Consider the following 27,990-nt stretch of genomic DNA (forward strand, 5'->3'; position numbering starts at 1 on the left):
TTGCGGATGGACTTCAAGCTGCTCCTGCCCAGGGACAAATTTTATTAGTTAAAATTACAGTCTCTGCTCTTTCTAAATGCCTTCTCCATCAGAAACTGTAACATGAGAGTCGGTAACAAAAGCCTGGACTCTCATTTCCCATAACGGTAGAAGTGGCTAGAGCTTCACCCCTCCCTCAGGAGTTTATTTGGCCTAAGAACTCCAGAGGCTTGCTTTTTGTTGAAACACTCCAACGTTCCTAGGGTGGTGAGTGTACACACTACGTAGTGACTGCGTTTGGACCACATGCTGCCCCAAAATATGGCTCCTTGGCATATCAAATATAATTAAGCTTAAGGAATATGAGAAACAGCAGGTGCAGGAAGGACTGTCCAACCTTCTCTTGATGCAGGTCATAGACCCTCATGTGAGAGGCACCCTCCGTAAACGTACCTGGGGGAAAGGAACATCCTAACCTGCCAGAACAAGGGACTCCAAGAGGAATCCAGACAAATAGGCTTTGCTAAGTGTCCTCAATTTACTACATTTAGCTCATTCTTATTTGTCCCCTCACATTTTCCCACCACTTCCCACTCTTCATCTAACCTAGTATAAAGCACCCAGGATGAACCATTTTTGGGGGTCATTTCTTTAGGAAAGTTCCAGTATCACGTGAAACTTACATTAAATAAATGCATAGGCCTTTCTCCTATTACCCTGTCTTTTGTTACAGAGCCCCAGCTGAGAACCTAGATGGGTAGAAGGAAAAGATTTTTCCCCTTCCCCACAGTAGTTTGTATCTAAATTCTGTATTTAACCTTTGCTGGCATGATTGCAAACTGCCCCTGTATCTTTCCTGTTGGCTAAAGGCTAGGCAGGTGAGCTGGCCTAAGTGTTTAGTGTTGAAATATGACATATTCCCAACTAGGCTTGTAGGTTTAAGTGTTGAGTGTGGACAATATTTTGACAAATAGTCAACAGTTTTCCAATACATATCTGCAGGCAAATATTTTTATTACTAATATTGCTTGGAATAAAATGTAAGGTGCTCATTCAGAGGTTGCATTAAATGAAATGATGACTGGTATGTATTAACATATACCATGATGGAGAGGTACATTTCCTATGTTTTTAATTTTTTTAATTTTTAAAAAATATTTTATTTATTTATTCATAGACACACACACACACACACACACACAGAGGCAGAGACACAGGCAGAGGGAGAAGCAGGCTCCATGCTGGGACCCCGACATGGGACTCGATCCCAGGTCTCCAGGATCACACCCCAGTTTGCAGGTGGCGCCAAACCGGTTTTTTTATCTTTTAAAAAGATTTATTTATTTATTTTGGAGAGAGAGACAGAGAGAGGAGGAGAGGCAGAGGGAGAGAAAGGAAAACCTTAAGCAGAGTCCCCACTGAGTAGGGAGTCCACAAGGGGCTCGATCTCACAACAACCCTGCGATCATAATCTGAGCCAAAACCAAGAGTCAGATGTTTAACCAACCGTGCCATCCAGGCACCTCCATTTTCTCCATTTTATAAAGAATTCTTATTAATTTTTTCAACTAAGTTTTTTTTGTTAACTATTATATAAAAGATAATTTCTAAATCTTTTTTTTTAAGATTTATATATTTGAGACAGAGAATTAGAGAGAGACCATGGGGGGCAGAGGGAGAAGGAGAAGCAGACTCCTCACTAAGCAGGGAGCCCAACTTTGGGCTTGATCCCAGATCCCTGGGATCATGACCTGAGCTGAAGGCAGGAGCTTAACCTGCTGAACCACCCAGGCACCCCATCCAAATCTTAACCCCTATTTGCATTTTGTACTATTTAGTGGTTTTAGGGCCAATTATGAAGTTGATTCCTGATTTTTTTTTCTCAGTACTAGAATTTTTGAAAATGTTTAAGGTAATTGCTAGGAGACAGAATGAAGGTAATCTAGTGAAGCCCAGATCCCTCATGTAATGGATAGAGAAGCTGGGGATTCCAGAAGTTCATGCTGCCATAAGAGGGAAAGACCAGGTCTATGATCTGCAAATTCTGACTTTCACCAACTCTACTAGGCCCCCAAACTCTGCTTTTAAAAACTGATTTCTGGGTGATTTCAGCATGATTTTATAGCTCCGTTGCCCTTTAGCTAACTTAAACTGGGATTACATGCTAAAATATATTTAGCTTGTGGATGATTCCCTTCCCTTTATGGAAATAAAATGTGAGAGAGTCAGAGTAATTGGAACAATGGAAACTCTAGGGGGTAGAGCAAGCTCAAAGCTCTCTGTATTCCCTGAGCATTTGCTTTTCTGGGGAGAAAGGATCTGTCCTGTATTTAACTCTGGTCCTTTGTCAAGGAGGAGGATAATGGCCACCATCCTCCTTCCTGGTGAAGATGACTGAGCCAATGCTGAACATTTGGTAAATAGTGATCAATCGCTGGGTGGTGATGGCAAACGGGAGTGCATGTCCCAGATTCCACGAATGCTTATGACCTAGTGATTATAACTCTGCTAAAGTCAGGATTGGAAGCCTCCAGAAAGAGCATCTGATAGAATTCTCTTATTTGATAGATAAGAACCTATGTCTCAGTCAGTAATGAGAAATGCACCGTGTGGTCCCATCCTGCAAGCAAGAGTGGAGAAGAACTTGTAGAGTGAGTTGTGGAGACTCACAAAGCAAGAACACGGAGCAGGAGACATTTCTTACTACTCTTCAACTGCCCTCTTTCTGTTCGTATTTCTCAACTTAGTGGGTGTCTGCCTCCCATGGTACACAGGATGCTGTTAGATGATATGGATGACTTCAATAACATTGAGTCCCATGGTGACAAAGAATGGACTCCCTTTGTAATGTTCTTTCCAAGTCCCTCTGATTAGTTAAGGAAAAATGGCTCTAACATTCACTGATCTTCCTTTTTTCCTTGGCCTCAAAGCCCAAAGGCAGCAGTAGCCAGCTATAGTTTAGGAAATAAGTGCTGCTCTAGAAACATAGTTTTTTTGTTACCTTCAATTTGGCTCAAACAATACTGGTTTCCTATTTATGGAAAGCTTTTTAATTAATTAATTGATTGATTGATTACTTTATTTATTTATTTGTTGATTTATGGGTTATTGTTGTTGTTGCTGTTGCCCAGCATGGAGCCCAACATGAGGATCAAACTCATGACCCAATTATGGCTGAGGTCATGATCAGAGGGTCCTCATGGTGCTTATGATTGAGCACCATGTCTGGCTCCCTGTTCAGCAGGGAGTCTCCTTCTCCCTCTGCCCTTCCTCTGCACTTATGCGCACTGTCTCTCTCAAATGAATAAATAAAATCTTAATAAATAAATAAATAAATAAATAAATAAATAAATAAATAAAAGACCTGAGCTGAGGTCAAGAGTTGGAGGCTTCACTGAGTGAGCCACCCAGGTGCCCTTTAAAGATTTTAAGTAATATCTATACCCACATGGGGCTTGGACTCACAACACTAAGATCAAGAGTCACATGCTCTGACTGAGCCAGCCAGGTGCCCCAGAAAGCTTCCTTTTAAAATAAATTAACTTAGGGACGCCTGGGTGGCTCAGTTGGTTAAATATCTGCCTTTGGCTCAGGTCATGATCCCAGATTTGTGGGATTGAGCCCGGCATCAGGCTCTCTGCTCAGTGGGGAGTCTGCTTCTGCCTCTGCCCCTCCCCCTACTTGTGCTCTTTATCTCTTTCTTTCTCTCTCTTACTCTCTTTCAAATAAATAAATAAAATCTTCAAAAACTAAGTTAATTTAGATTTAAAAAGGGAGTAATTCACAGAAAAAGTCTATTAAAATAGCATCTGTGGCATGAAGATGAGTTAATATCAGAAAGGTGGCAGGTGACATGACTTGGGAAACACTCCACTAAGAAGATGAGAATGAGTCTGAAGGACAAAAGTGGAATTTAATACTGGTCAAGTGACAAATATCTGTGCAAGAACTGGCTCATGACTTTGAGGAGCTTAAAATATATTTGAGACAATAAGGCATTATATATGAAAATAGAATTAAATAAATGTCTCCCAAGTCCAAATGTGAACAGAGAAGACCATGTCTTTCTTCTTTTCTTTCTTCCTTCCTTTTCTTCTTTCTTTCCCTTCTTCTTCTTCTTTCCCTTCTTCTTCTTTCTTCTTCTTCTTCTTCTTCTTCTTCTTCTTCTTCTTCTTCTTCTTCTTCTTCTTCTTCTTCTTCTTCTTTCTTCTTCTTCTTCATATATTTACAGGTGTATCAGGGCACAATGACATGGCAGGAAAAAAAAGCACAGAAATCTTAGAAATTACTTCCTTTTAAGTGTGCTGAAACAGAAGTTTTTAGTAAACTTGTAATTCCAGATGAGTGCTGTGACAAGTTTATTGACTTTGTCATTTGTTAATTTAGGAAAGAGAGAAGAGCCAAATCAAGTACAAAAAAAAAAATTGTTGCCAAATGGTAATTTTTGGATGCAATCAAACATAAAAAGAAACTAAAAACCTAAAGAAGATAGAAAGGAATTAATTATCTCCTTTTAATAATGCGTTATGAGTATGCAAGATGCTACTAGTGGGGGAACCTAGGTGAAGGGTACATAGAACCTCTCTGTATTATTTTTGCAACTTTTTGTAAGTCTGTAATTATCTACAAATAAAAACTGAAATAAATAATTTTTTTAAAGATTTTATTTATTTATTCATGAGAGACACAGAGAGAGAGAGGCAGAGACACAGGCAGAGGGAGCCTGATATTGGACTCAATCCCGGGACTCCAGGATCACTCCCTGAGCCTAAGGCATACACTCAACTGCTGAGCCACCCAGGCATCTCTGAAATAAATAAATTTAAAAAATAAAACAAAAAAGAAGACATCAGGAAAAACGGTAAACGAAGAAGGAGGTTTTAGAAAGAGAATTTAAATATACATAGTTTGAATGCTTGCTTTGCCAGATTTCCATAGGTTTGTAAGGAGTTAAACAAAATTTTAAAAAATGCTTCTAAGACAGAAAGACAGGTCTTTCTGTCTTTCACACAGTTTACTAATAAAAATATTAGTCTCTGAAAAGTGACATCCTATTTTGAATGTTTGAACTAATGATACTTTGCAGAGACACGTAGAGAATGAAACATAGTACTATTTGCAAAAAACAACTTAATTTTGTGAAAACCACAAAAATAAGTGTTTGTTATTGATAAAGGAAAATTTTTATTTCTTGACATCATCAAAAAAATGTGAAGGGACGCCTGGGTGGCTCAGCGGTTGAGTGTCTACCTTTGGCTAAAGGCATGATCACCGATCCAGGGATCAAGTCCCACATCGGTCTCCCTATGGGGAGCCTGCTTCTCCTCTGCCTGTGTCTCTCCTTTCTCTGTGTGTCTCTCATGAATAAATAAGTAAAATATTTTATTTTTTTTAAGATTTTATTTATTTATTCATGAAAGACACAGAGAGAGAGAGGCAGAGACACAGGCAGAGGGAGAAGCAGGCTCCATGCAGGGAGCCTGAAGTGGGACTCAATCCCGGGTCTCCAGGATCACGCCGTGGGCAGAAGGCAGTCTAAACCTCTGAGCCACCCAGGGATCCCAAGTAAAATATTTAAAAAAAAAGAGAAGAAAAATGTGAAAGATCTGATATGAAAGGAACAAAAATATACAAATCCTACCACCTCATTCCTCAAAACTATATAGATATTTGCAAGATTTTCCTTCATCCATTCAGTGTCCCTAGTGCAGACCTGGAGGCATTCACATGTCATAATATCCCATAACCATCTGGGAACATATTATTTTTTTTTTTTGCTTCTTCTTTTCTATAGGAGAGAAATAATTGCTTTAAGCACATAGAAGAGAGTTATTTCTTTGTATTTTTTTATTTTTAATTTTTTAAAAGATTTTATTCATTTATTCATGACAGAGATTGAGAGAGAGAGAGAGAGAGAGAGAGAGGCAGAGACACAGGCAGAGGAAGAAGCAGGCTCCATGCAGGGAGCCCGATGTGGGACTCGATCCCAGGTCTCCAGGATTATCCCCTGGGCCAAAGGCAGTCACCAAACAGCTGAGCCACCCAGGGATCCCAAGTTATTTCTTTCTTTCGTTTTTTTTTTTTTTCTTTTTTTTTTAAGATTTATTTATTTATTTATTTATTTATGACAGACAGAGAGAGAGAGAGAGAGGCAAAGACACAAGAGGAGGGAGAAGCAGGCTCCATGCTGGGAGCCTGATGTGGGACTTGATCCCGGGCCTCCAGGATCTCACCCTGGGCCAAAGGCAGGCGCCAAACTGCTGAGCCACCCAAGGATCCCCTCAAGTTATTTCTTTTTAGTGATTTTTTTCTTTATTTTGGAGAGAGAGAGTGAGTGCAGGAAGAGAGAAAGAGAAATGTTAGCAGACCCCACACTGAGGGTGGAGTGTGATGTGGCTCTGGATCTCATAACCCTGGCATCATGACTTGAGCTGAAACCAAGAGTTGGATGTTTAACTGACTGCATCACCCAGGAAGAGAAATGTTTCTTTTTTTAAAAATTTTGTTATTCATGAGAGACACACAGAGAGAGGCAGAGACACAGGCAGAGGGAGAAGCTGGGTCCCTACAGGGAGCCTGATGTGGGACTCAATCCCCAAACCCAGGATCACGCCCCGAGCCAAAGGCAGATGCTCAACCACTGAGCCACCCAGATGTCCCAAGAAATATTTCTTTTGAGCTGAGCATAGAGAAGAAGTCAGGAAAGAGGCCCTTCCTGGCCTAGAAACATAGGACTTGAAAAAAAAAAAAAAAAAACAACAGGACAGGGAGGGTATTCCCAGCAGACCTGTTGTTTCCAGCAGTTTTTTTAGGATTCTTCATAGAAGCCTATGATCCAAATTTTATTTTTCACAATGGATTTTTTCCTACTATTTTTTTGGAAGTGTATCAGCACACATTTGCATATACTCCAATGTGACAGACACAGATTTAAACATAAGGGAGGCAGCCAATGTGTTAGCTGTGCCAAAAGGCTGAACTGTTTCGTGCTGACCCCAATCTCTTTATTATATGCCTATAAGTGTAAATAATACACCAAGGATGAAAAAGCGAAATAAAATTTAATACGGAAAGACAAAATAAATGTAATTGTTTTAAAACTTTTAAGAGTCACGAACGAACCTTGCGATTTTTGAGTTTCTTTTCATTTATATCATTGAACATTTCATGTTATAAGATATATTTGGAAAGAATTTTTTATGAACAGCAAAAATTTTAAGTGGTTGAGAAAGCTGTTCATTAACACTTTCAAAATTAAACAATCACCAACTAAGGATTATGAGCTGTTCTTAGATACGCTACATGCTTCCATGTTGAAATGGAAATTTCCTCTAACTTTACGCTCAGGCTTTTGGAAGACTTCTGTGTATCCTGAGATTGCAAGACAAGCTGTTAAATTACTACCATTTACAAAACTTAACTGAATATTGCAACCCTCTTGATACCAAACAACAACAACAAAAACCACCAGAAATAAGTAGTATGCTGATTCAGTCAGGAGTCATTGTTTTAAGAAACAAAACCAATACTAGGTTATGCAAAAAGAAAAAAAAAGAATATTTATTGCAAGAAGGCTCAGAAGAGTCTCAGAAAATCAACAGGTGAATGATGAAACTTATCTTGGGAGATGGTAAAAAGCCAAGGGGATTCAGGAGGGTGGGACAAGCAGAACCCGAGGAGAAGTTGCACTGCACACTCTTGTCTTGGGGATCACCTCCAGCTGTCTATGTTCCTGTGATCACTATCTGCTCAGGATTTAAACTCACAGGGGAAAGCATCCGAGGGACTGAGGCTTAATCATGTGGTTCTCTGGGAATAAGGAGGAGCTAATGGCCCTTTCCATTAGTGATAAAGTGATAATATCACCACCTCCCACTAACTATACACAACAGAGACAGCCCACAGAAGATGGGGTAGTAGCAGGAGGAAGAGAGGGCTGGATGCTGAACTGCCCAAAATGCCAATTATTCACTACCTGCAGATAGTGAGTCTGATGAAAGACCAGAAACTGTTAACTCTAACCCCAAGTTCAAAGTTTTCTGTTTATCAAGCTCACAAACTAAAGCTGAGATCTGGGTCTCTGCTATGGAGACTGATTCCAGGGCTCGAGCAGAGCAGGAGCAAGGTGGCCAGGAACAGGCTGCCCTCCAGTATGTGGAGCATCAGGCCAGTCAGTGCTGAGGGCTGTCTATATAAAATTTTGGTTAAAAAATGTATTACAGGGGCACCTGGGTGGCTCAGCGGTTGAGCGTCAGGGAGTGACCCATCCAGGGATTGAGTCCTGCATCGGGCTCCCTGCATGGAGCCTGCTTCTCCCTCTGCCTGTGTCTCTGCCTCTTTGTCTCTCTGTGTGTCTCATGCATAAATAAATAAAATCTTAAAAAAAAATGTATTGCAAAATTCAGAAGACCACATAAGGTATGGTGCTTTCTCAATGAGGATTTAGGCTAACTGATAGAAAAGAGGTTGTTAGCTTTGTGTGATTGATCAAAACACACAGGAAGATCCTTCCTAGGATCTGGGCACCATCTCTTCCTGTTTGCCAAAAGCACTCTCCTTGGCTAAACTCCTGCGTCTCACCACAAGATAAAAGGTAGCCCCATAAATGCAAGAGCCATGGCTCTTTAGAACCTGTTCTTACTGAAACAATATAGATTTTCTTGCCTCTGTATCTCCCTGGTACCATTTGCTGGTGATGCTGGATCATCCATTGAGCAAGCCCGTGAATACTGACTTCTGGTGATTCCTCCAAAGATGCTCTGTTGATGATGTTCATGATGCCTGAAGTGTGCAGAGAAATAGGATCTATTTTATATGTTCTGGGCATGTTAAATTTCCATTCTGAATTTTGTAGAATGTAGAATGAGGTCGAATAACATGTCTTCCTGTTATGTCATCGCTTGAACTCCTCAGGCCTTACCCTCAGCATTCCTGGAATTTGCTCTTTCAGTGTAGCCTGCACCGCTGCCTTGCACACACCATCAACAGGAGGTGGGTCCACGAAGAGTCCATGGGTGGAGTAAGAAGAGCAGCACCTTTCATGCGAGAAATGCTTATCCCTACTCTAGAACAGCTTGAGACGCCCTTGAGGCCAAGGAATGACAGAGGGTAGAGAGGCTCATGGTCACTGGGGTGTGTAGTGAAGGATTAACCCCACCCTGGGAGAGGGCAGCCTTTCCCTTCGGTTACTGGGAGGTGATCTTGGGGCTCTGGAATGTCCTGGCTGCTGGGAGTGTCTATTTACCTGTGAGCCTTGGCTGCTGGACACTCTAACAATGGGATCTGTGGAAGGGGCTCTGGGCTGTGCCGTACCAGTTCTTACCTCTAGAGGAACGAGAGACTGAAGGTCAGCGTGTGGGCAGTGTGTGACCGAACATGAGCACAAACTCCCTCCACTGAAGTCTCAAGTGACCTTCCCTGGTTGGCATCCTCTAGATGGACCGTCACACATCACGGCTGGGAGGAGGCCATGCTGCCCAGGACTCCACGGGGAGAAAATGACCAAAGTTCCATGTCTGGATCCCTCCTGGGCTTCTCCCCTTCCCTGACTTCAATTTGTATCCTTTCCTCGTAATAAACTGTAACCGTGAGTGGTGCCGAGTGCTTCAGTCAGTTAAGCGTCTGCCTTCAGCTTGGGTGGTGATCTCAGGGTCCTGGGATCAGGTCCCATGTCGAGCTCTCTGCTCAGTGGGAAGTCTGCTTCTCTCTCTCCCTCTCCCTCTCCTTCTGTGCTCTTTCTCTTTCTCTCAAATAAATAAAATCTTTAAAAAAAATTTAAAAAACTAATCACAAATATAATAGTTTTGAGTGAATTCTGAGCCCTTCTATTAGATTGTCAAACATGGGGGTGGTTATAGGATCTTCTTAGACTTACAGTTGGTGTCAGAAGTGAGGGAAGTCTTGTGGGGACTTCCCTCAGAACTTGCAGTTTGGCTAACTCTGATTACAGGGCAAGGGTCTCAAAAACCCTCCTCAGGGATAAGCAAGGCCCATGATCAGAACCTGGTGGGTGGGAGCTGACGCCCAGGCGCATACATCAGGCTTCAGCCCAAGAGCCTGCAGGGGACAGTAGGTAGCCCACATCTCTGAACTCAACCTGTGTCCAAATGAGTGCGTGTCACCCCAAATCAGCATGTCAGCACCATGTTGTGGCCCAATCCTGAGTGTCCCCATGAAGGATGTAAGAAGAGATGAGACTGAGGTTGGGGAAGTATAACACAGGGAAGAAATAAGACAGGGTACTCTGCCCAAGCCTGCACTGCTGGCCCTGGGAGATTCTAGTGATAGAGTTTTTGAAATGTGTTGGGGTCCAAATCTGATGACAATAAAGAGTTCTTGAGACATCTTTGGTTCAAAAAGGGTAGTAAAGCACAGGGATGGGACCTGTGGGCAGAAAGAGATGCTGCCCTGGGGTTGTGAGGGGTGACATTGATTATATGTGGGGAGTGTGGGGGGCCGGGTAAGGAAAAGGGAGGTGTCCAAAAAGACTTTCATATGCTAACAAAGACCCTCAGGAACCTGGGGGCCTGGCTATTGTCAAGCTAAGGTTGTGTTTCCCTCAAGCAAAACATTAATATTAGAAGAGTTGGGAGTTTCCTAGGAGGAAGATTATATTCTGCTTATCTCAAGTATTTGTCAATGGGCTGGTTACAAGGGCATTTCGTTTTATTTACATTTATTTTCCAGATCATTAGGAGTCAGAGGAGAACTTAGAAAAGCTTGAAGATTGTGATTTTTTTTTTAAGATTTGTTTATTTGTTTATTCATGAGAGACACAGATAAAGAGGCAGAGACACAGGCAGAGGGAGAAGCAGGCTCCCTCCAGGGAGGCCAATATGGAACTTGATCCCAGGACCCCAGGATCACAACCTGAGCCAAAGGCAGATGGTCAGCCACTGAGCCACCCAGGTGCCCCTGAAGATGGTGGCCTTAAAGCACATGACCCCCTAAAGCCCTGACCTGGAGCTTCCCTGGGTCTAAGGATGCTACTGATGTAGGAAGGATGTTAGAGTTCAAAGGTGAGGGCCAGAAAGAATTGTTAAGACATCTTTAGTGCAAAAAGGTGATTTTATTAAAGCACAGAGACAGGACCCGTGGGCAGGAAGTGCTGCACTGGGTCATGAGGAGAGACCTATTACAGACTTTCAGGCTGGGAGGGGGTTAAGGAGAGCAGAAGTTTCTAAGAAATTTTCTTCCTATAATATACTGGAATATATAATATAATATCCTATAATATACTGGAAACTTTCAGGGTTTCTAAGAAACCCTGGAAGCAAGATTTCCAGGACCTTGAGGGGTCTAGCTATGCTTCGGTAAAGGTCATTTAGTACTGTCTAATAAAACCTGAGTCGTGAAACCCTTAAGATGTATGTTGGTGGGTCAAACGCTTGGATGATTGCCAATATGTATCTTGGGAAGCAGAGATAAAGGAAGTTTCCAAAAGAATTTTTATATGTTAAAATAGACCTACAGGATCCTGGGGGATTGGGCTAAGACTGCCTTTTGCCCTTAGCAAACTACCAACATCTAGGCAGCTGAGTTCCTAGAGGAATGTCACTCTGCCTGTTTGAAAGACTTGTTGATAGGCAGTAGGTAGTATGGAAATTTAATAATTTTCCTTCTGCCCTTGTTTCCCACATCAGTACTGGTCTAGAACATTCCTTTATGCCAGAAAGTAAGAAAGTGCTCCAAACAACGGTGGGCATATCATGAGGATACAGGAACCAGCTTGAAGAGTCTCCCAATCTGAGCACAAAAATGGTTAAGCAAGGTAACAGTTTATAAACCATTAAAAAAACAGGAATTCGTGAATCTAGGTAGAGAAAAAAAGAAAAAGAAAGAAAGAAAGAAGGGAAGGAAAAAAGAGCAGGGCTATAGGCCAACCGGTAAATGTGGAGAGAGTGCTGAAGTTGAACATGTCTTCTAAGGAATCAGCGTTTCACAAGCACCAAGGTGAAGATTGGGAAAGACATGAATCCTGAACGAATGCTAAAGCCAGGGGGATGTTTTGATGAGGAGCGGAGTAGATGTACAGCCTTAGAGCGTCTTCCCAGAGAAGCTGTCATAGTTACGGGAGGAAGGAAGAAGTTATACTGGAAACTTCAGGCAACCGTAGACTGAAAGACCAGTCTCACTAAGGAGAAATAGAGGGGTGCCTTGTACCTCCAAGTGATGAAGGAGCAGAAGGCAAGCTGCGGACAAAGCACAAGCTGACACCCTGAGCACCCCCACCCCTGGGGGGACACGTGTGATGTTCCCCCAGGAAGCTCCCAGCTGTCTTAATGCTAATGTTTTGCTAGAGGGAAACACAATCTCCGCTTGACAATAGCCAGGCCCTCAGGATCCTGAGACTTCTGTAGCAGATGAAAGTCCTTTTGGACACCTCCCTTTGTCCTTATCTCCCACAATTTCCAAGTATATAATCAGCCACCCCTCACAACCCCAGTGCAGCAGCATTTTCTGCTCACGGATCCTGTCCCTGTTGCTTTAATAAAATCACCCTTTTTGCACCAAAGATGTCTCAAGAATTCTTTCTTGGCCATCAGCTCTGGACGTCACCAACATTCCAAAAACTACATCACAAGTATGATGCTCTGAGAAGGAGAGAAGGACACAGCATCATCTGTGTGGTCCGGCCAAGGGTACGTAACCTCAGTCTAATTCTAAAGAGACATCAAGCAAACCCCAAATGTGGAATGTGCTATCAAAAAAAAAAAAAAAAAAAACACAACGGGGGGGGGGGGGGGGGGGAGGTAGGCAGTAACTATACTCTTTACAAATGTTAATAATATTAAAGAGAAAGAAAGGGGCACCTGGGTTGCTCAGTCAGTTAAGCACTTGCCTTTGGCTTAGGTCCTGATCTCACAGTCCTGGGATGGAGCCTCACATGGGCTCTCAGCTCCGCAGGGAGCCTGCTTCTCCCTCTGCCTCTGCCTCTCTCTCTCTCTCTCCCTCTCTCTCTCTCTCTCCCCCATGAATAAATAAATAAAATCTTTTTTAAAAATGAAAGAGAAAGAAAGAGGAAATGCTCCAGACTCGAGGCGGCTTAGAGACTTATGTCTATAAAAACTAAATGGAATAACTGACCTTAGCCTGGATCTTGCAGTAAGGGGCATATTAGAGGCATTATTAGGTTAACTGATGAAACTGGAGCACGAATGGTGGAGTATTAGATCAGTGAAAATTTATTTATCAAGCTGATAACTGTGCTATGATTACATAATGCAATATCCCTAACCTCAGGAAATCCGCACTGAAGTATTTAGGGGTAAAGGGTCATGACATGTAACTTGTCCTCAAATCCTTCAGAAAAAAATAGTGTGTGTGTGTGTGTGTGTGTGTGTGTGTGTGTGTGTGTGTAGAGAGAGAAACAGTAGAGCAAATGATAAAGCACACAGGGCACAAGGTTTACAATCAGTGAATCTGAGCAAAGGATACACTGGCTACTCTGGGACATTTTTATTTCTGCAACTTTTTTAAGTTTGGCATCACTTCCAAATAAAAAGTTAAAGTTGTTTTGTGTTCATCAAACCTCCCTAACTCTTCTTCTTGATCACCTTTGTAATACATAAGCATCTCTAACTCATAATTAAGTATATCTGTCTTACACAGTATGTGCAAGATTTTGTCAATCTGCTTTATTTTTTTTTATTTTTTTTATTTTTATTTTTTTTAAATTTATGATAGTCACACAGAGAGAGAGAGAGAGAGAGGCAGAGACATAAGCAGAGGGAGAAGCAGGCTCCATGCCGGGAGCCCGACGTGGGATTCGATCCCGGGTCTGCAGGATCGCGCCCTGGGCCAAAGGCAGGCGCTAAACCGCTGCGCCACCCAGGGATCCCTGTCAATCTGCTTTAAAACATAAGAGGTCTGGGGTGCCTGGGTGGCTCAGTCGTTGGGTTCCCCACTCTTGGTTTTGGCTCAGGTCATGATCTCAGGGGTTGTGAGATCGAGCTTCGTGTTGGGCTTTGTGCTGGGCATGTAGTCTGCTCAAGATTCTCTTTCTCCCTCTGTCCTACCCCCACCTTTCTCTCTCTCTCAAATAAATAAATAAATAAATAAATAAATAAATCTTTAATAAAAAAAACCAAAAGAATAACATCAAAAAAAATAAGAGGTTTGGCATTCAGTGATATAAAGACATAATCCTGGGGTGAGTATGAGATGCTGTCGTAAATGGTTGAAATTGCTGCATTAAAAGAGCATTCACACAAGTCCAGACCCACGCATATACAAACAGATATGTGTAGACTCCCACATAGCAAATGTGTTATGGAGAGAAACACAGAGAGCCATAGAAACTGTATGTGTAGCATTCGTAATTCAAAGATTTGGAAAAAATCCATGAGAGATTATTTGGTCAATTCTCTTACCCTAATATGAGTATCTTGAACTAAAATATAGGTCTCTATAAAATAAGACTCACGTCTCCCTAAACACAGCCGTTTCCACATTTAACAATCCCACTTGTCAATGCCAATCACCATACCCTTTGGTGCTAGACTCAAATCCTTATCTCCCTGCCCTCAAGGAATAGGCAGAAAGAACATTTTCACTTTAACAATCTCAAAGATGGGCAGCCCGGGTGGCTCAGCGGTTTAGCGCCGCCTTCAGCCCGGGGTGTGATCCTGGAGACCCGGGATCGAGCCCCACGTCGGGCTCCCTGCGAGGAGCCTGCTTCTCCCTCTGCCTGTGTCTCTGCCTCTCTCTGTGTCTCTGCCTGTGTCTCTCATGAATAAATAAAATAAAATCTTAAAAAAAAGTTATTCATAAAAAAAAAAAAACAATCTCAAAGATCTCCTAGAAGTAAAGGCATTTTGTAAATCCTTAACTTGGGCAGTGTGTTCTCAGAATTTCATTACTTCCTATGGAGAATGGGCAAACAGTGGGGCGCCGGGCTGGCTCAGTCAGCAGAACATGTGACTCTTGATCTCAGAGTTGAGTTTAAGCCCCATGTTGGATGTGGAGCCTACTTAAAAACGGGGGGCAAACTTGCCTTGACTTGCCCTACAGGCACATCATGTAGATTAAGTAATGAGTATACAGCATTAGAGAACATGAACCTGGTCCAAGATGGGGTTTGGGGCTTGGGTACTGGTTTGGGGGTGGGGGTGGGAGTTGCCAGCTAAAATAGATTTGGAGCAAGAGTTCACAACCTGGCTGCTCACTGGCTCCCTTGGGGTCATTTCAATATCCCAGATGCTCCAGCTCGCATTTCAGTGTTGTCATGGCGTCCCAGTGATTCCAGTATGCAGCCAGGGCTGAGACCTTGGCCACAGAGGGATGTGTCCTGGTATTAGTCTCTACTCTGCATGGCTCCCCTGGCTCTCCTGTCTCATCACGAAAGGACTTCCAGCAAGAGGCTGTGCTGGAAGTTCCCAGAGGGTTCTTCCTCTCACTGAGTGAAGAGAGATCATCTCTAGGCCAGCATGTCTATTTTAATTGTTGAGTCCAATCTAGTAGCACAACCTCACACAACTTCAGGGGGCACTGTTCACCCTGGTTTATGTGACAGGCTCCCCTGTGAGTAGAACTCCCTGTGAATGGTGCCACCTGGACATGGACAGCTGGTCAGCCACGGTTCAAGTGCTGGCCCAAATCAGATGTATGATTAGTTTCACGTTTATCATCCCTCTGAGCAGAAACAGGCTAGTGTTCCACCACCTTGGGTATAGCACGAGGTCGGCCTGTCTCACTCCTCACGAGGCCTCTGGTGGAGATGCCTGGGTCACTCCCTCGGTCATGTGCTGAAGCTGGCCTGTATGTGGTGAGCTCCACAGGAAAGCCAGAGGCACAACCGTCTGTAGGGTGGGTGTGAAGAGGTGTTGGAAAAACACCCTGACACCCCCAATATCTTATAACTTTGCCCTTGGGCTCCGTCTTCCCGCTGTTGGTCTTTTGATATAATCAATTATGAGAAATACATATATTTGGTCATTCAGATGTATTTGGTCTTCATCCACAGTTCCCGAATGTGCTTCTAATGGAGAAGTGACGTGGGCATTTCTTTATTAGTGAAGGTGACTTTTGGACCCCACCCAAGGGTGGAGACCGGTTGCCAGGAGCACCAACCACGGATGGAGGGTTGGAACTTTCAGGCCTACCCCGTAGACCTCCTTGGGGGGAGACGGGCTGGAGGTTGAATCAGGCAATGGCCACAACTTCACTCACAACTATGTAATGAAGCCTCTGTAGAAACTGCCGAGGAAAGCATTTTTATTTTCGGGGCACTTCCACTCTTAGAGCCCGAAGGCTCCCACGTGCCACCAAGCCGGCTCCAAGCTCTACTGAGGACAGAAGCTCCTCCATTCAGGACCTTGCTCCATCTCTCTTCACCTGGCCGTTGATTTGTATCCTTTATTCTATCTTTTAGTAAACAAGTAAACGTGTTTCCCTGAGTTCTGCGAGCCACTCTAGCAAATTAAGACAACCTAAGAGGAGGTCGTTGGAACAGCCGATCTGAAGCCAGTTGGTCAGAAGCACAAGTAACAGCCTACGGCTTATAACTGGCCTCTGGAAGGGGGGGGGGGCAGTCTTGTGGGACCAAATCTTTTAGCTGTGGGATCTGATGCTATCTCTGGGTAAATGGCATCAGAATTGACTTGAATTCTTGGATACCAGTAGGATGTCTGAGAAAACTGCTTGGTGTCTTGCATGGTGGAACCCTCTCCCCCGCCATGTTGGAACTGGGTCTGGGAACCCTACAAGTGACCTCTTTGGTTGAGCATTTGCAGATAGCTGTAAAAATGGATATGTGATTTGGGCGGAATCTAAATTGAGGAACTAATTATTTTGGTGCAATTGGTTAATAATATTGTTTGCAGTGTGTGGGACTCTGGAAAGAAGGCCCATATAAGGGGCATGGAGAAGGGGAGAAAAATGCTGTCTTCTGTCATTTTGCATCAGAAGAACATAGGGGGCCTTATGGGCATGGTGGGAATATATAGGAGGGGAGAGATGAGAAGGGGGATCAAGAAAGAGGAATATTTTTTAAGAATTCATTTCCTTTACCTTCTGCATCCTGACTAGATAGTCTCTCATTTATCTGCTAAGCAATTTTTGAGCCCTATCTAGCAGGGTTTTTAGTACAGAGGATAAAAGTGAACAAGACACACCCCTTCTTTTGAGTCAGTTGCAGTTTAGTGTCAGAGACACTTAGGATAATGTAAGCTACAACTGTTAGAAAACCAAATTCAAAATGTCTTGGACAATAAGGGAATTTGTTATTCAAAGCCCTCCCCCTCAAACACATACAAAATCTGGTTTGGCATTACTAGGGTGGGGGCTGACTCAACCAAATCCTTAAGGACCAGGTTTCTTGCATTTTTCTCCGGTGTGCTCCTCAGGGTCTTCATTTCAAACTCACTCTACTGGGATGCCTGGGTGGCTCAGTGGTTGAGCATCTGCCTTTGGCCCAGGGCATGATCCTGGAGACCCGGGATCGAGTCCCACATTGGGCTCCCTGCAGGGATCCTGCTTTTCCCTCTGTCTCTGCCTCTCTCTGTGTCTCTCATGAATAAATAAAAAATCTTAAAAAAAAAAAAAAACTCACTCTACACACCCTGACAAGATGGCTGCTATAGCTCCAGGCATCTCTGGGAGACCACAAAATATCCAAGATTGTTACTTCCCTACATGACTTTTCTTCTTAGAGTGCATAAACCTTTCCTAGAACCACACAGCAGATGCCGCCTTGTGGCTTTGTTAGCTGTGATTGCTTTAAACCATGATTTACCTGAGACTGGGGGCACGAAATGGACATTAGCAGAAAATCAAGGCTCTGATGAGTATGAAGTGGTAGACTATTGTGATTAATTTGTGTTTCCCTGGTGACTGATATGAGGGTAAGCACCATATCATAAGCTATTGACCACTCCCATTTCCCCCGTTCTGGAATGATCTGCTTATTCTTTTGTCGTCTTTCCAATTAAGCTAATCTTACTGATTTGTAAAAGTTACTTAAATACACTGGGTACTACCCTATGTCACTTAATGGATTACAAGTGGCTTCTTCCAAAGGGCCTTGTCTTTTTTATATATGTATGGCGTCCCTGATTATAAGAAATTTTATTTTATTTTTCCCCCCTTTAAGAAATTTTAAATTGTAATTTAGTCAAACACCTGTAACTTCTGTTATGATTTATGTGCTCTTACATAGGTAAGATATTTTCCTATTCATCTATGATTTCACTTTTCAGATTTAGGCTTTTAATACACCCAGAATTGGTTTCTATATGTGATAGGGATCCAATTTTACTTTTTCATACAGACAACTCATTCTCCCTGGGCTGTTTATTGAGTGGGACATCCATTCTCCAAAGGTTTGCAATTCCACCTCTGCCACAAACCAAGTTTCAAATATGAGTGCATTCATCTCTGTTCTCTTCCAGTAGTTCGACATTTTTAACTCTTTTTCTTCCTTGTATGAATTTTAAGATCAACTTGGTAGAGCCAGCAAAAACCCTGTAGAGATTCTTATCGGAACTCAATCAAATTTATGAATTGCTTTTGGAACGGTTTCCATCTTTGTGAAGTTTTCTCTTCCCATATACGAGCATGATGTATGTCCACTTATTCAGGTGTTCCCGTGTTCATTAATAGCTGATATGACTTTTTCCATTTTGGTTTTGTTCATCTTTGAGATTTATTATTGGGCACCTAGCAATTTTTGTTGCTCTTATCAATATACTTTTATACTTGGTTATCATTGGAATCTGTGAATACTGTTGACTTTTTAAATTTAATTTTGATTTTTATCATAGTAGCACCTGGACATGACTTTGAAAGTCAATTTCACAAGACTTACAACAAAAACACTCATCTGTTCCCTATTCTGGTTTTCAACTTGGCATGATTTTGCACCCTACCTCCCACCCCCCAGGACCTCTATAGTATCTGGAGAGGTTTTTGATCTTCACAGTTAGAAGCGGGGGATGATACGGACATATACTAGGTAGAGTTCAAGGATGGGCTAGCCAGCCCGCTACAACAAACAGTTCTCCAAGTGCACAATAGTGACAGCGCCAAGGTGGGGAAGCTCTGTTATCTTCTGTACAACCATTCTTGTAGCTGTTTCTTTGGGTATTTAATCTCCACATTTCTAAATAGTTTTTAAACTACAACATTTTCTTTTCCCTCTCCTTCTTTTTTGTTTGAAAAGTAGCTGTCACTGATTTATCCTTCAATCTCTGCCAGAGATTAAATCTTCCAATATATTGAAACATCAAGTAAACTACCATTTGCATTTGTTCCAGGGAAATCCCTTTATCCTCCTGTATGCTCCGAAGAACTGCTGTAGAGATATTAATCTGGGACTACCCTTCAGTAATTTTGGGAATCTCATTTCTCCCCTGTGTTGGATGACCAGTTTGCTGGATCCCTGTCTTGTACTTTTGTGATTTCTTCCTTCATTTTGCTGAAGCAGAGGCTTTAGTGTGCACTCACTATCATTTAAGATTGGTAATTTGGTTGCATGTAGAATTCTGAACTGCGGATAATTTTCCTTCAGAATTTTCAAGACTTTGCTCCATTGTCTTCTGGTTTCCAGTGTTGCAGGTGAGCTGTCCAATGGATTCCTGTTGCCCAGTTCTTCATAAGTTATTTTGTTTCTTTGGAAGATTTTCGGGGTTTTCATCACATAGGTTTTGCAACTTTCCAGATCTTGATGTGGATCCTCATGTATTGGTTTAAGCACCCTGAGGCGCCATTCAATCTAGAAATTCATGTCCTTCAGTTCTGGAAATCTTTCCTTGTTTTCGTTTCTTTAATTTTGTCTTGATATCTTTCTTTATGAAACTCCCATTTTCTATTTTTTTGAAACTCCTATCTTCTAAATTAAAATTTCTTTTATATTATGAACCCCTTTTCACATTAACACTTTTAAATGGGCAATATAAAATGCATAGCATTTGTGCACTAAAACCATAATGCATGAAAATAGGAAACTATTGTCAGCCTTCTGTAACCATCTCAAGTGACTTCAAGGAGAATCCATAAATAAGAATCAGAAAACCTGTTAAGCAGAGGCATGCAGGCCATACTTGTGAATAATCATTATCAAAACATAATGTGTTACAATGACTTAAGGGTATTTCATGCATCTGTGTGTAAAGCAATAAATCTTAGTTTATACAACTGGACAAGTTATACCTGGCGACCCACGAGTGTTTGGAGAATTGCTTGCAAACACATACACCCCATCCCCTTTTTTGTATATATATAATCCTCTGCAGCTAACCAGCTTTGGAATGATTCTTTTCCTTTTTAAGATTGTATTCATTTATTTGAGAGAGAGAGAGCACGAGTGGTGGGCAGGGGGATGGACAGAGGGAGAAGCAGACTCCCCGTTAGGCAGACAGCCAGATGCTGGGCTGGATCTCAGGATACTTTTTTTTTTAAGATCTTATTTAGGGGATCCCTAGGTGGCTCAGTGGTTTAGCACCTGCCTTAGGCTCAGGTCGTGATCCTGGAGACTCAGGCTCCCTGCATGGAGCCTGCTTCTCCCTCTGCCTGTGTCTCTGCCTCTCTCTCTCTCTCTCTCTCTGTCACTCATAAATAAATAAAATCTTTAAAAAAAATAATTTTCCTGTTCCCTAACATGATGACCTCAAACATCTTTATTTGAGCAGAGTCTAAGTTTCCAGTTTATAAATAAATGAGGAAAAAACAAAATCTTAATGCCTGTTCCGGGGGGAAAAATTAACCACTTTAAGAATCAGAAGGCAAGAAATAATTTCCTACCTCACTGTATGGGTTTGGAGTATAACTATGAGGAATCTTGCATGGATAATAATAAAAAAAATAATTGTAGAAGGCAGTTTGGATGATTTGATGAAGGGGGAGCCGCCTGATGGATGCCCTGAATGAAGAGCTGGATCAAAGGGAAAACACAGAACAAAGGAAAATTATTTGTTTGCAAACTGAAAAAGGTGGGTTTTCAGTCTTGTTTCAGGGGACCTGTTTCTTTGAGAAGCTGTAGAAAAATCTTTACTTTGGAATAGCTTAAATGCAGAGCCACATCAGATTTGGAATAATTTGAAATGGTCTGTGGAATCCTTGAAACGAATCTATGAATTCTTAGGACTCCATGGGCTTCAGGTTAGGAACTTCTGACTGGGAGTTAATGAGAACTGAAAGGATGGAGTTTGTCTGGGCAAGATCATAAACACTTCTCAAGAGCACACTTAAACCAAGCAAACATGAAGGACCCAAGTAAAGATTGCTAACAGCAAAATTCGGACCTGAGGGGACCTCGGTTCCTCACGTGTGCCTAGGAGAAGCTTCAGGAGCATCTCCAAATTGAAGGCTGCTGAGATTTAAATTGCAAAACACTTGCCTTCCCCACCCCTTATCTCCCCTTTGGTTAAGGAAGACACCTGCCTTGAAAATCCATTAAAACAAGATGACCAGGGGCTGGAAAAGAAAGCAATGAGGTCACATTCAGCCATTTTCAGGAAAACTCTAACACTTCCATTGACTGTGACTTTAGTGAAGAGAAGACAGCCTGTTTAAAATAAATAGATGATTACATTTGACAATAGTCCCTAATTGATTGGGACTTAGATTAAGTAGTGGAGTAATTGCTACTGCTTGGGAACTTGTGCTGGACTGTCACAGAAAGATGACACCCAATTAAAGCACTCGAGGAGAAGAAAAGGATTCTGAATAATGTGACCTTCCGGTTTGAGATGTTTTGACATGCTTATTAGCTTTAAGAAATCATTTTTCATGAATATTGATAAAATCGCCACGCCTCCTTCACGGAAACAATTACTGAGATGAGCTTTTATGTGTGCGGTGTTCTCTAGCTGGGGACGCTGGCAAACTTGGAGAGTCTAAGAGAAGCCCTCCTCTTTCTTGCACCTCGGCTTCAGCATTTGTAGAAGAGAAACATTTCTAGAACTTCAGGTCTATAGATGACCTTGAGAAAGTTACCTAATCAGTGTTGAGGCAGCAAGTTCCCCAGAGAAGCAAATCTGACATCCCTTAATGATCCATTCAATCCTACTGAGATTCCAGAACTGGAGGCATCCACTACTATTGACTTAGGACCTTCAAAAGCTGTGCCAAGTGCTAATAAGCTCTGTTCCTGGTCATCACTCGGATCAGACCACTGCCTCATCTGGTTATGTGCTTTTTTCTTTGTGACCTTAGAGTCAACTATGAAATTGGCCCTTTGGCTTGGCTCCCTTAGATACTAGCACCTGTGTTATCTGGTGACTTAACTAGGTCCCGACTCTGTTTCTAGTCTTTCCCATCAATATACCATTTCAGCACCTACCAGCCTGACTTCTGGTGGCCAGCAGCTGCCTCTTTGCCTGGGGACTTCTTCTGGCTGACAGAAACCACTCTGCTCAAACGTATGGCTGACCGAAAGTGCCAAGGAATTAATAACTGAGGAGCACACATAAGAGTGGTCGACAAATATTCCAGCATCCTTACCTTTTGGGTGGGACCACTCTGCAGAACATGCTCTATACTGCTTTCTAGAGTTCACTGGCAATTGTAAGCTCCGGTTGTCTCTACATCAGTAACTTGCTGGATAAAGTACACCCTATGGGCTGCCTTCTCTTCCCTCTCTCCCTATTTGTGTTTCCTTGGACCCTCTCTGACTAAACTATGGCACTCAAACTCTTGTCTCAGAATTTGTTTCTGGGGAACCGAGACTAAGACGGGAATCTCAAACTTACCAATTCAAGTCAAATCCTAACTCATTTGCCCTTCTATCCTCCACTCATAACTGGCCACACCCAAACTATTTCCATCTCCCCCACCCTACTCTCCAGCCATCTCCCCACTTGGGCAGGCTACGGTACCTAGGAGTCCCCTTTAATTATCTTTCCCCCTCAAACCCAATACGCAACCAATCAGCAAGACCCATTGGCTCTACTCTTAAGATAAATTCTGATTTTGACCACTGCTCATCAGCTTTCCTGCCATAACCCTAATCCAAGCTACTGTGCTCTCATACCCAACCTGCTACAACCCCTTACTGCTTCCCTCCTGCCACTCTTCACCCCACAGCCCACTTATACCTGACAGTGTGCTCTGCAGAAGTACACATCAATCTCGTTTCACTCCTGCTTAAGACCTGAAATGGCTCCCATTGCCACCAGAATAGACACAGAACTCCTGGCCCAGAAGCTCCTGCCTCCCTCTCCACTCCTGTCCTCGACCATGTTCTCTTCAGTATACTTTTATTCCTCCTTTCTGTTGCTCTACACACCGAGTGAGCTCTTGAATTTGCTCTTTCCTCTACCGGAAATGTTCATGTTCTTCCTCCAAATATTCACGTTCATTGTTGTGGATGCTGTTTCCCACTGCTGAGAAGAGGGCTCTTCAGAACTGAAAGACCTGCTGCTCAAGTTGCTCAAAGTTTTGCTGGGCAGATAGCCCAGCAGCCGTCAGTGCCCCTGGGAGTTGCCCCAGTAGGAGAGCTGCCTCTCCTTTTTGGAGTAGTCCATACGGTCCCTCTTGCCCTAGCTTGGGGCCACTCTGAAAGGCCGTCTCCGCTCCAGAGGCCTTATGGGATTGTATCTGCCAATGCTGCTTCCTCTCTCTCCGTTCTGTGGGGGTTGATCCCAAGCACACACTGTGATCATTGCCTTGTGTGCTAATTTCCATCCAGAGTCTGTTTCTTGAGGAACCTGACCAGCAACACTCACCATGGAGCTATCAGCCCAGTTTCACCTGCCACGGGCCTGACCATGCCATCCAAGGTTGTATCTCACCACTGAATGAGTGAAGACAAGCACTCATGAAACATTATGGGATCCATGAGACTGCAGTAAACGTTGAGAGGAGGTGCAATGCAACAGGTGCAGTTAGAGATTACAGAAGGAGGACATTAGGGGGGCCAGATAAATTAGGGAAGCTTCACAGAGGGCTTGGATTTCCCATGGTCCTGATGAATGCAGGGCTGACATATCAAGATTCTGGTCTCTTCCCTTCTCTCCACCAGCTAGAGATTGGACAAGCATGATTTTAATCCTGTCCTTCAGTGGGGGTGATTGATAGGCCACTTGGATGGCACTGGTCCCTGATTGATCCATTAATCGGTGACCATGAAAAGGGCGTCTTGATGGTGACATCACATCTTTCGCTTGCCTGTTAGGGGGACTGATACAAAAGAATGGATGAAAGACTTTTTTTACATGTTAGAATCAAAGTGCTATGATAATGTAAGCAAAGCAGGTTTCTGCATGGGCGACAAACCCAGCTGCCTCTGCCTTCCCCCAGCAAATGCTGTTCAAATGCTAATCCCCAACTCAGTTCCTCTCTCAGGCAGCATACTTCCTGGCCACTTCTCTGTAGCATTAATTAGTGCACACTGAGAAATGTAAGCTCATTTCAGCACCAACCCAGCAACACAATTAAAAGAAGGGCACACCAACTGTGAGAGAACATTTCATGCGATCCCACTCTACAGATGAACTAGTGGGTTATTTCCTTTCTTTTTCTTCTTCTTCTTCTTTTTTTTTTTTTATCAACCATGGATACATACAATAACCAGTGAAGAATATTCATTAGATATCTGGGTTTACAGTAAGAAAGTTATAGTATTGCTCTCTTCCCTTACCATTGACGATTAAAGAGACATTGAGCCATTGTAGATATTTGGCATATTATCTGTTTGGTCTACCTAAGATTGCTAAGATCCATGCTCCACGTGAATTTACTAAGCATTATTAATTATTATATTCTACTGTAGAGGGCTCATTTTCACAGTCTAGCACAGAATGTGCAGAAAACACACAGTCTAGCACAGAATGTGCAGATCCACTCTGGATGTAATGCACAGCTTCGATGCCCCACCCAACCTGAGGGCCCTGACACCAGGGGACTTTCAATGATGCAAGAGCTGGGCTCAATCAGGTCCTATGTGGACAAGGAAAACTCACTGTGGCACCAGAAATGGCTCACTGGGCATCTGCGAGCATTCCCTCATTCATTCAGTGGTCCGGGCTGCAGAACTGCAGGTTGTCTGCTCAACCTGGACACTTGCTTTAACCAGACAAAAGGATAAGCCTCCATCCCAGCTGCTGGAGCAGCTGCAGCAGGAGGGAGGCCCCCTCACCCCCTGCAGTGGCCCACATGGTGCTCGGCTCAGAAGCACTTCCAGATCATTGCTGGCAGAGCTGACCACCTGGACCACAGGGCCAAGGAGCTCATTATCTCCCATATGTGCTAAAGCAAATGAATTACTAATAATGTGGCTGGATTGCTGCTCTCAAAGTGCTTTCTCCAGCACTCCAAGCCCTAGCACAGTGTAAAAGCACTAAGAACTTTATTTTTCCAAATAACATTTCCTTTCCACAAATTAAAACTACTTAGCATTTGTTCTAGCAGAGACCGTCCAGGCTACCACTAAGAGACGGAGAGGTTGTCCTGCCCTGAGGCCTCGCTTCCCAAACTTGTCAGCCACCTCACCCAGAACATAAACCCAGAAGAGACAGGTGTCCAGGGGACACTAATCTGTATTTCTCTGATCGCTAGGGAGCCTGAGCTTCTCCGCGCATATTCGCATCCCTCTTTTGTTGTGGAGTCAGCCCTACAGTTTTACAAAGAAACAGAATATACCTATGTTCAACAGGGTATGTTCATTTTCTGAAGTATGGATAAAAGGCAAAAACTGAGCTGAAGTTGTTGATGGCATTGGATCACTACGACACACCCGTTTGGTGGCTCGTCACAGAAGTCTTGTTCTAAAGGTTGCGTGGATACCGACGAATTCTAATTTGAACAGAAGATAAATTTGTAGAGAGCACTTCCTTCAAGCAAATCTGATCTGGAATATGAAAATCCAGATTCAGAGAGAGATCATCGGGGATGATTATTTGCTTGACAAATGGTTCACCGTAGGGTTCCCTCATGTAGTCAGCCCCTCTCCCCTGCGTGTGTTTAAACTAGAATGCCCTCTTACAGCACACGGTGCTAATGCCTCTGATATATCTGATACATAAAGGTAGGTCTCCTAAAGTACGCGTTATTCTTACAAGTGAGGCCCTTGCATTTTTAAAGATGTCTGTTGAGTTGGGAAATGGTACAGGGTGTATTTTCTCTTCGCTTTCAGGCCATAAAGGAAATAGACAAAGCGTGAATGTTCTGTTATTGCTGGGACCAACTGGGGCATGACACAGCCCGCTTCCCAGCACAGCTGGCACCCAGCCCTAGGATTCTCCTGGAAGATAACCAGCGAACACGTGGCTTCCTTGACAGTCCTGGGTAATGATGATCTGATGGGCTTCTCTTCTCGCCATAGGTTTTCCACCCCAGCTAACTGCCTGAGGTCCAGACTCACTCCCAGTGTGTCATAAGAGGTATAATGGAGAAACAACCCGAACCTGACTTCCAGTTGTAGAAGGGTCCTCCAAGGCCCTCCCTGTATCCACAGACAAGTTTCTCTGTTGTTTTTTTGCCTCCTGTGCTAGTGTCTCAAAAAGCTGACTCACAGACCTCTCTGCTGGTGCCTCCCTTTCCTCGGAGAGTAGCCACTTTATCTTGAAACAGAAAGCCTCAGGTGCTAAGCTGGTCACCGAGATGATTTCAGATGCTGGTACCTAAAGTTGGACAGGCTTCCTGTCACCAATGGGAAGGTCCCTGGGCAGCTTTGACCTCTCATATATATACTCCATCCCCCTGAAACTAAGCAGCTATGGTTCCCCGAAACCCAGAGGTATAGTTATTTCCAGAACCTTTCAGATCATGAAATAATACATTCTTTCATAAGGAAAGTAACATATAGAATAGGCCTCTCCCCTGATCTTCTAAGAATTTGTTTAAAAATGTCCTTTGCTGGGGGCACCTGGGTGGCTCAGTCGGTTAAGTGTCTGCCTTGAGTGTCTGCTTCTCTGTCTCCCTCGACATCCTCCTCCCACCCCACCCCCGCCTCCTGCTCTCTCACTCCTTGCTCTGTCTCTCTCTTTCTCAAATAAATAAATAAAATATTTTTAAAAATGTCCCTTTTGGGGGACAAGTTTTTCTATTGCTTGAAAAATGCTTATTAATTCTTTAATCATTTTCTGTATTTTTGTTAATCTTCACATTTAAAATAAAAACTTATTCTTTAATATCCTCTATGAGAAATGTGGGTTCAAATGAATTTTTCTACTTACTGATATTTAATCACACAGATAACCATTGTTATATGAACAATAATTCTGTGGTTTGTTTTGATTTCTTACATATTAAATTTTATACATAAATTAAAACTATTCCATTTCTCTTTGGTTCTGTTGGCTTATGTTTTAGAGCAAATCTCTAAAACATCATTTTGACTATTTGAGTATTATAAAAAGATCAATTTTCAGATAAAGGTAGTTGTCTCTCACTATTCTTTTTATCACTATTCCTTTCATTTTTCCCAAATGAATTTTAGGCTTATTATATTAAGGTCTGTAAAGTATGCAATTAGAATTTTAATTAGAATAGTGTTAAAACTCTGGTTTAGAATTAAAGAGAATGGCTATATTACCATGTTTCCTCTCTCTTTTAAGAAACATGGTATTTTGCTCCAGTGGCAGTAGATTCTCAACTATTTTATATTTTTGCTGGCCTTTATGAAAATTATACTATTTTAATTATAGTTTCTTTTTACATATAGTACTAAAAGTTGAAGATGACTCTCACAACCAGACATTTTGTTGAACTTTTTTAAAAAAAAGATTTATTTATTTGAAAGAGAGAGAGAGAGAGGATATAAGAGCTGGAGCAGGGAGGAGGGGCAGAAGGAGAGAGAGAAGCCGACTCCCTGCTGAGCACAGAGCCCAACTCAGGGCTGGATCCTAGGACTCCTGGATCATGACCTGAGCCAAAGGCAGATGCTTAACCAACGGAGCCACCCAGGCTCCCCCTTAATAAACTTTTAAATAATATTTACTAATGTTTGTGTTTCCTTCTTTGGGTTTACTAAGAATACATTTTTGCCAGTTGAAAATAATATTTTTATTTCTTTTTCTGGGATTTTAAACTCAGGCCCTTCTTACCAGGTCCCAGTGGTATGGAAAACAAAGG

The sequence above is a fragment of the Canis lupus genome, chromosome 1, assembly GCF_011100685.1.
Source record: "Canis lupus familiaris isolate Mischka breed German Shepherd chromosome 1, alternate assembly UU_Cfam_GSD_1.0, whole genome shotgun sequence".
In the NCBI taxonomy this organism is placed as follows: Eukaryota; Metazoa; Chordata; class Mammalia; order Carnivora; family Canidae; genus Canis; species Canis lupus.